Below are 8723 nucleotides of genomic sequence, written 5' to 3'. Positions count from 1 at the left end.
GCTCAAATTTTGAGGTGGAAAGAATTTGGCCAATAAGGCATTGACCAACTTTTTCCAAGAGTTCAAGCTATCTTTAGGTTGTGAGTCCAACCATGTCCTAGCTCTGTCTCTTATAGCAAAGGGAAAAAGTATAAGTCTGTAGACCTCAGGATTAATCCCATTGGTCTTAACAGTGTCACAGATTTGCAAGAATTCAGCTAAGAACTGATGAGAATCTTCCAATGAAATTCCATGAAACTTGCAATTCTGCTGCATCAGAGAAACTAATTGAGGCTTAAGCTCAAAGTTGTTTGCTCCAATTGCAGGAATTGAGATGCTCCTTCCACAGAAGTCAGAAGAGGGTGCAATAAAGTCACCAAGCATCTTCCTTGCATCTCCACCATTGTTGTTGGGTTCGGCCATGTCTTCTTCTTTTTCGAAAAATTCTGTCAGGTCCTCTCCAGAATGTTGTGCTTTAGCTTCTCTTAGCTTCCTCTTTAGAGTCCTTTCAGGTTCCGGATCAGCTTCAACAAGAATGTTCTTATCCTTGCTCCTGCTCATATAAAAAAGAAGAGAACAGAAAAGAATAGGAATCCTCTATGTCACAGTATAGAGATTCCTTTATGTGAGTAGAAGAATAGAAGAGTAGAATAAAAAAGAGAGAAGATGAAGAATTCGAACACAAAGAGGGAGAGAGGGTTCGAATTCTAAGAAGAAGAGAAGTGTTAGTAAATAAATAAATAAATAGAAAGAGATGAGAGAGAGAGAGAGAATTCGAATTTTTAAATTAAAATAAAAGGAAAATATGTTTTATTTTTATTTTAATTATTGGTTAGTATTCGAAAATTAAGGGAAGAAATAAAAGTAAATTGAAAGCTAAATAAATTACTTGATTAAAAAGATTTTTGAAAAAGTGGTTAGTGATTTTCGAAAATTGGAGAGAGAAAAGTAGTTAGGTGGTTTTGAAAAAGATATGATTGAAATAGAAAACTTTTAAAATCAAACAAAAAGTTAAGTGGTTAATTGAAAAAGATTTGAAAATCAATTTTGAAAAGATAAGAAATTAGAAAAGATTTTGAAATTGATTTTGAAAAATATATGATTGAAATTTTATTTTGAAAAAGATTTAAAAAGGAAATTAAAAAGATTTGATTTTTGAAAATTAAAGTTGATTACTTGACTAACAAGAAACTAAAAGATATGATTTTAGAATTTAAAGATTGAACCTTTCTTAATAGGCAAGTAAAAAATTTCAATAAAAATATTAAATGTTAGTATTAATTTCGAAAATATGAAATAAAAATAAGAAAAAGATTTTGAAAATCAAATTTTTAGAATTTTCGAAAATATGAAAGGAAATTGAAAAAGATTTGATTTTGAAAAAGATTTGAAAAAGATAGAATTTTTAAATTGAAATTTGACTTGATTAACAAGAAACAACTAAATTTTAAAACTTTGTGATTAAATCAATTCAAATTTCGAAATTTATGAGTGAAATAAGGGAAAGATATTTTTTTTAATGAGGAAAGAGAAAAACATAAAAATGATGCAAAACACAAGAAATTAAGATCAAAACTAATAATGCATGCAAGAACACTTTGAATGTCAAGATGAACACCAAGAACACTTTGAAGATCAAGATGAACATCAAGAACATATTTTTAAAAATTTTTAAGAAAAGAAAGATATGCAAGACACTAAACTTAAAAATTTTTATTCTATAGACACCAATAATTCAAAAAATGCATATGAAAAACAAGAAAAGACACCAACAAGAGAAATTTAAAGATCAAACAAAGAAAATCATCAAGAACAACTTGAAGATCATGAAAGACACATGCATGAGTTTTCGAAAAATTTTTGAAAATTTAAAACATGCAATTGACACCAAACTTAAAATTTGACACTAGACTCAAACAAGAAACACAAAATATTTTTGATTTTATGATTTTATTATTTTTTTTGTACTTTTTTGAAAATTAATTGGAAAAAAGAAAAATAAATAAATTCAAAATTTTTAATAGGAATTCCAGGAATCATGCAATGTTAGTCTAAAACTTCAGTCTAAAAAGATTAGACATGGCTAGCCAAGCTTCAGCAGGACATTACATACAATAGCTAAATTGATGAGAAAGACAAAGAAGCTCTTCTAAGGATAAGTGAAACCTCGGTCCAAAAGATTAGACATGGCTTAACAGCTAGCCAGGATTCAACATATCTCATGAAACTCTAGAATTCATTCTTAAAAATTCTGAAGAACATATATTTTTATTATTATTAAATTTTTTTGTTTTTTTTCAAAAATAAAAAAAGCTTCAAAATAAAATAAAATTACCTAATCTAAGCAACAGAATGAACCGTCAGTTGTCCAAACTCGAACAATCCCCAGCAATGGTGCCAAAAACTTGGTACACGAAATTGTGATCTCAATTGCACCAACAACTTGGTATGCACGATCGTAATCTCAACTCTTTTTCACAACTCCGCACAACTAACCAGCAAGTGCACTAGGTCGTCCAAGTAATAAACCTTACGTGAGTAAGGGTCGATCCCACGGAGATTGTCGGCTTGAAGCAAGCTATGGTCATCCTTGTAAATCTCAGTCAGGCGGATTCAAATGGTTATAAAGTTTTGATAATTAAAAGATAAATAAAATATAAAATAGGATAGAAATACTTATGTAATTCATAGGTAGGAATTTCAGATAAGCGTCTGAAGATGCTTTGTTGCTTCAGAACCTCTGCTTTCCTATTGCCTTCTTCCAACCATGTGTTACCTCCTTCCATGGTAAGCTGTATGATCCTCTCGGATGAAAACAAATCCATCTGTGCTGTCACCGCAGGGCTAATCATCTGTCGGTTCCCGCTAGCGTCGAAATATGACCATTGTCCTTTTGCACACTGTCACTTGTACCCCACATTCGCAGGTTTGAAACTCGTCACAGTCATTCCTTCCCAGATCCTACTCGGAATACCACAAACAAGGTTTAGACTTTCCGGATCCCAGGAATGGCTGCCAATAATTCTAGCCTATACCACGAAGGTTCTAATCTTAGATTAGAAATCCAAGAGAGTATACTCCAACTGTCGTCCAATGACTACGTTGAACATCATGTAGATCGCTTTGTGGTTGTCAGGCACGCGACCTTGGCTAATCGAGTAACGAAGATTGGGTGATTGTCACGGGTCACCCCTTCATTCTGACTTAACTGAATTAAGTACGAGAATATATCTTGGAGAAGAAGTAGGCGTGAATTGAATAGAAAATAGTAGTAATTGCATTAATTCATGAAGAACAGCAAAGCTCCACACCTTAATCTATGGGGTGTAGAAACTCCACCGTAGAAAATACATAAGTAAAAGGTCTAAGAATGGCCGTGAGGCCAGCCTCAAAACTTGAACAATATGGCATGTAAAAATGTCATAAGTTGTAAAATAAATCTCTAAAAGTAGTTTTTATACTAAACTAGTAACCTAGGGTTACAGAAAATGAGTAACTAAGTGCAGATAGTGCAGAAATCCACTTTCGGGGCCCACTTGGTGTGTGCTTGGGCTGAGCATTGAAGCTTTTTGGTGCTTAGGCTGTTCCTGGAGTTAAACGCCAGCTTTGGTGCCAGTTTGGGCGTTTAACTCCAATTCTGGTGCCAGTTTGGGCGTTTTACGCCAAGATGTTTTAGGCTGACTTTGAATGCCAGTTTGGGCCTTCAAATCTCGAGCAAAGTATGGACTATTATATATTGCTGGAAAGCCCAGGATGTCTACTTTTCAACGCAATTAAGAGCGCACCAATAGAACTTCTGTAGCTCCAAAAAATCTATTTTGAGTGCAGGAGGGTCAGAATCCAACAGCATCTGCAGTCCTTTTTCAGCCTCTGAATCAGATTTTTGCTCAGGTCCCTCAATTTCAGCCAGAAAATACCTGAAATCACAGAAAAACACACAAACTCATAGTAAAGTCCAGAAATGTGATTTTTAAATAAAAACTAATAAAAATATAATAAAAATTAACTAAAACACGCTAAATACTATGTAAAAACAATGCCAAAAATGATATACATTATCCGCTCATCAATGGATATATTTAGTAATTTCTTTCTTCTATTAGTAGATTCATCAGCATTTTCAACTTTTATGAATAGAAATGATAATTTATTCTTCCAAGATTTTATGTTTGAAATTTAAAAGAAAAAATTGAGTGAAGAGAGCAAGTGAAAGTTGAGCACAGGGTTTAAAAAGCGTGAAATTTCAATCAAATGTGTTAATTTTTTTCCTTAGCAAAAATACTACTATTTTTTTTATAAAAAATTTGAGGAATCATGCCAACCTTATTACTAAAATTAAGCTCTGCCACTACATAAGTTTGCTTCTTTATTAATAATATCTTTGAATTTGTTGTCATCTAATAACAATTTAAGAGTGCATCATGCATCTCTATAAATAGCATGAAGTATCATTTTTACTGTTTTTATGTCTCCAAAATCCATACATCTTCTTTGAATTTTGAAGAAAAACTGTTGGTAATATTCTTTATAAGTTCCTTTGGAGAGGCTCTAAATTAACCTAATGTATACTCTTATGTCGTGCACGAGAAAATAATATATATATATATATATATATATATATACACTGAATGATTCATAATCCATGATGAAGAAAAATTATAATTTCTAAAATTATTTTTACACTTTTGTAGATGAGTTTAGTGCAACTTATTTGAGTCTTAAATTGTGAGATCAACTATCATATTTCTCACATTATTGCAGTTGATAAAAAAGTTTAAAATATATCTTAGGAATTTTTATTATATTCTATAATTTGTCATCGTCGATAAAACCATAATATGAAACAATTTTCAATAGTTAGTTAATAAAATGTTAATAGAGTCAAAGTGAGTGAAAATTCATAAATAAACTTTTATTTTAGCCTATAAATATATAAAAGCAATAAACTTTTATTAAGTGTTTAATTTGATAAAAATATTATTATATAATACAAATTATTAATAAAATGAATACCCAACAAATTTTTATCTTAATACAAATTATTATTTTCAATTTAAAATAACAAGAATCTCACCATGATTTATATTTTATTTTTAAAACAAATACCCAACAAATTTTTTTTTTTAATTTAAAAAATAAAAATCTCAAGCAACAATTTTTATTTTAATTTTATTTAAAAGAGAAACAAAAATATCACCCAGTGATTCTTGTTTTATAATTTGCCCTTTATATTTTGATAAAACTTCAAACAAATTTAATATTTTTGTATTTTACAAAAAAGTCTTGCATATATAAAAAAATTGCCACATAAACTATGTACAAATATTATTTCTTAAGTTATTAAAAAAAATAAAAGACAAATATTATTGGTCCCTCCAACATATATTGTAGAAAAAATAATAAAATACTAAAATTATAAATTAAAAAACAAATGAATAATATTAGCAATATATTAGATAGTAACGGAGTATTTTATTCCATTTTGTTAGAAAATTAATTTTATTCTTAATCAATAATTAGCCAATAAAATAGAAAATCGATAAAAAAAATAAAAAACAATTAATTATTAATTGAAAAGTATTAATTCTCGATCTTTATTTTTTATATTTATTGTGACGTTTTTGTATCCGTCAATAAAATTAAGGATTAGCACATTTTTATACGATAATAACTTAATTAAAAATGTTTAGCTATAAAAATGTAATAAAAAAATCAACACTGAAAATCATTAATCATAAGAAAAAATGAAAAAGTCAATTTATAAATATTTTTATTTTGACTCTTATTAATATGATTTTCTAATATTATAAAAATTTTATTACATGATAATTGATCCTAATAAATAAAATATATTTTATATTTATATATTTTATATTTATTATTTAAAAATAAAAATTATATTTCTGATTTAAAATATTATATATTAAAAGATACTTAATTACTTATTTATTTATGTATTAGTGACGTCTAATGTATTTTATATATATTATAGTCTATTACTATTTTTTTTAATATTAGCTTTGAATTTATATTTAATGAAATTTAATGGTTTATAAAAATGTGTTATATTCAATAAATACAAAATTGTTGTGTTTATTTTAGACATACTCTATTATATAATATATTAAAACTTAAAAGACAAAAATACCAAAGAAAAGAAAAATACATCATATGCATGTGCATCTTAGTAAAATACTAAAATTAGATGGAGTCTAAATTTAAAAACTAAAAACAGAAAGAGTCATTATTTATGAAATTTCAAAGAGTCTAACTACGAAATATATAGGACAGTTTACTGAAATAAATATTCTGGCCTCCAAATTTATCAGAATACATATTTTATAAAATGGATACCGAAATGTATTTTTATCATAAACTACGTAAATCGCGACAGGGGTCCTGCGGTTTACGAATGTACGTAATCCGCTACAGGAGTATTGCGGTTTACGTTTGAAGCAAACCTTCACATAATCTGCGGTAGGGGTGTCGCGGTTTATATGTGATTTGCAAACGTGCATAAACCGCTACAAGGATCTAGCGGTTTATGCTTTAGTGTGGACTTAGTTCATTTTCCATAGAGTATAAGTTATTTGATGAAACTTTGGTATGCCTTTTTTACGTATGGCGCAACATAGGTTGGTTCTTTGATTTAATTGAAATTAGTATCTTGAACTCATAGAATTACCAACAAAATTAGAACACCTTTACTTAAGAGAATCACAACTACATAGAGAATCGCTAACAATAACCACATCACCGTAAAATGAACGGTAAGTACAACTTTACTTAACATTCATACATGGAAAAGCATAGACTAAAACAGGACAACAACACAAATAAGAAAAGAAAAATGAAAGCCAATCATGACGACCTAATGACACCTATGCCTCAGCTCTAGATGCGGATCCTCGCTGAGGGCAAGTCCTGCGAGTGTGTCCTGTCTGTCTGCATAGCCCACATCGCTTCGGCTGACTAGTATCGGCCTCATCTATGGTGTTACGGATTCTTGTTGACCTCGATCGCCCTTCTCTGGCACGTATCATGTAAGGATCAAGAACGACAGTAGGACCGTCATATGGTGGCTACAGACCCTCTGGAACAGGGGACAAAAACACCATCCGATATACACTGAACACCTTACTCAAGGTATAAACCTCATGGACGTACGTAGCCCAGTCTAACCGGGACTGAGCACAGCATGCAACCGCATGGCAACACGGGTAATGGAGAGCTTGAAAGTACCCGCAGTCACAAGTGCAGTCTCTGAGGGAAACCCGATACGTCCCAAGTGAAAAGTTACCGGTAGGAGTCGTCTCAGGCACGATATACTCAGACTGGTGTCTGTCAAACAGAGTAACCATGAAGCACATCGAATCTTTCAAGTTGCGCTCTATCACCTTGACCAGCACTTGACAAAACCGTTGGCCTGATCCCAACTGCGCCTCTGCTGTCAGCCAGAACTGGATGGCCCTTGAGGTGCAGTGGGGCCATCGGAGTCTCCTCCTCACTATCCCCCGATATGTGATCGTGCTCATTGTCCGAATTATCTTCCCGCATCGCGTCCTCAACGTGATCTGGCTCACCACTACCAACAAAACTAGTAATCAAACCAGGTGACCTAGCTGCTGGTGCTAGAACCAGTGGAGGTGCAGCTAAAAGACAACTAGGTGCAACGACAGGCATCGAAGTAGAAGCACCCTCCACCATCATCGACTGAGGATTTGGCACTGAAGTCCCGAACTGTCGATACCATCTTCCAACTTGGCAAACAACTCATGTATTCTCACCTCTGGAAAACTCCGCCGACAATGAAATAAGACCTTCATGTCTTCATCCGACCCTATCACAAATGTTTCATACTGCACACCACTTAACACAACCGCCATCGGAATCTTGTAGAACACCTTCTTCACCAATTTGGCCCCACACAACCCTGCCTTCTGCAATATGTTCCTCTTTAGATCCGACAAAGTATCAGTCGAACGGATAAAAACGCTCAGCGGTTCTTTATCAGTGAACTTAACACCATGCGTATTACTTTTTTTATTTTACCATAGCATTGGACTAGAACCAACAAGCTTTCCTCACTATCCATTTGTGAAAGTGTGAAAATGACTCTCAACAAATGCCTCACTCCCTATCTTGAGTGGTATATATAGGCGAGTTTGACAAAGCATAAACCGCGACACTCCTGTAGCAAATTACGTGCATTTGTAAACCGCGGGACTCCTATTACAGTTTACATAGTTTATGAAAAAAATGCATTTCAGTATCCATTTTACAAAATGTGTATTCTAGTAAATTTAGATGCAAGAATATTTATTTCAGAAAATTGTCCAAATATATATTCCACAAAAATCACATGAACATAAGACAATATAACACATTATTTTTTTTATTAAGTAGTTTTAATGTTAGAAAAGATAATGCATCTCAAAATTTTATTAAACAATGGAATAAGACAATATAACATGTCTCGCCCTTATATATAACAAAATAATAACATATTATTGTTATTATTTTTTTTAAATTATCGAATTCAAATACTTGTAAAATTAGAATATGAGTTCCTTCTCTAGCTAGGATCCTCAATAATCATCATAAAAGCATCATTCAATTTTTTTTATAATAATTATATTAAGTGTACACAAAAAATTAATTATACGTATAAAATACATATTAAAATATAAAAATATATTAAAAATGAGTTAAACAATATATATATTTATACACAAATATATATA

Source organism: Arachis hypogaea, chromosome 19, assembly GCF_003086295.3.
Source record: "Arachis hypogaea cultivar Tifrunner chromosome 19, arahy.Tifrunner.gnm2.J5K5, whole genome shotgun sequence".
Taxonomy (NCBI): Eukaryota; Viridiplantae; Streptophyta; class Magnoliopsida; order Fabales; family Fabaceae; genus Arachis; species Arachis hypogaea.
This window is presented reverse-complemented; position numbering follows the sequence as displayed.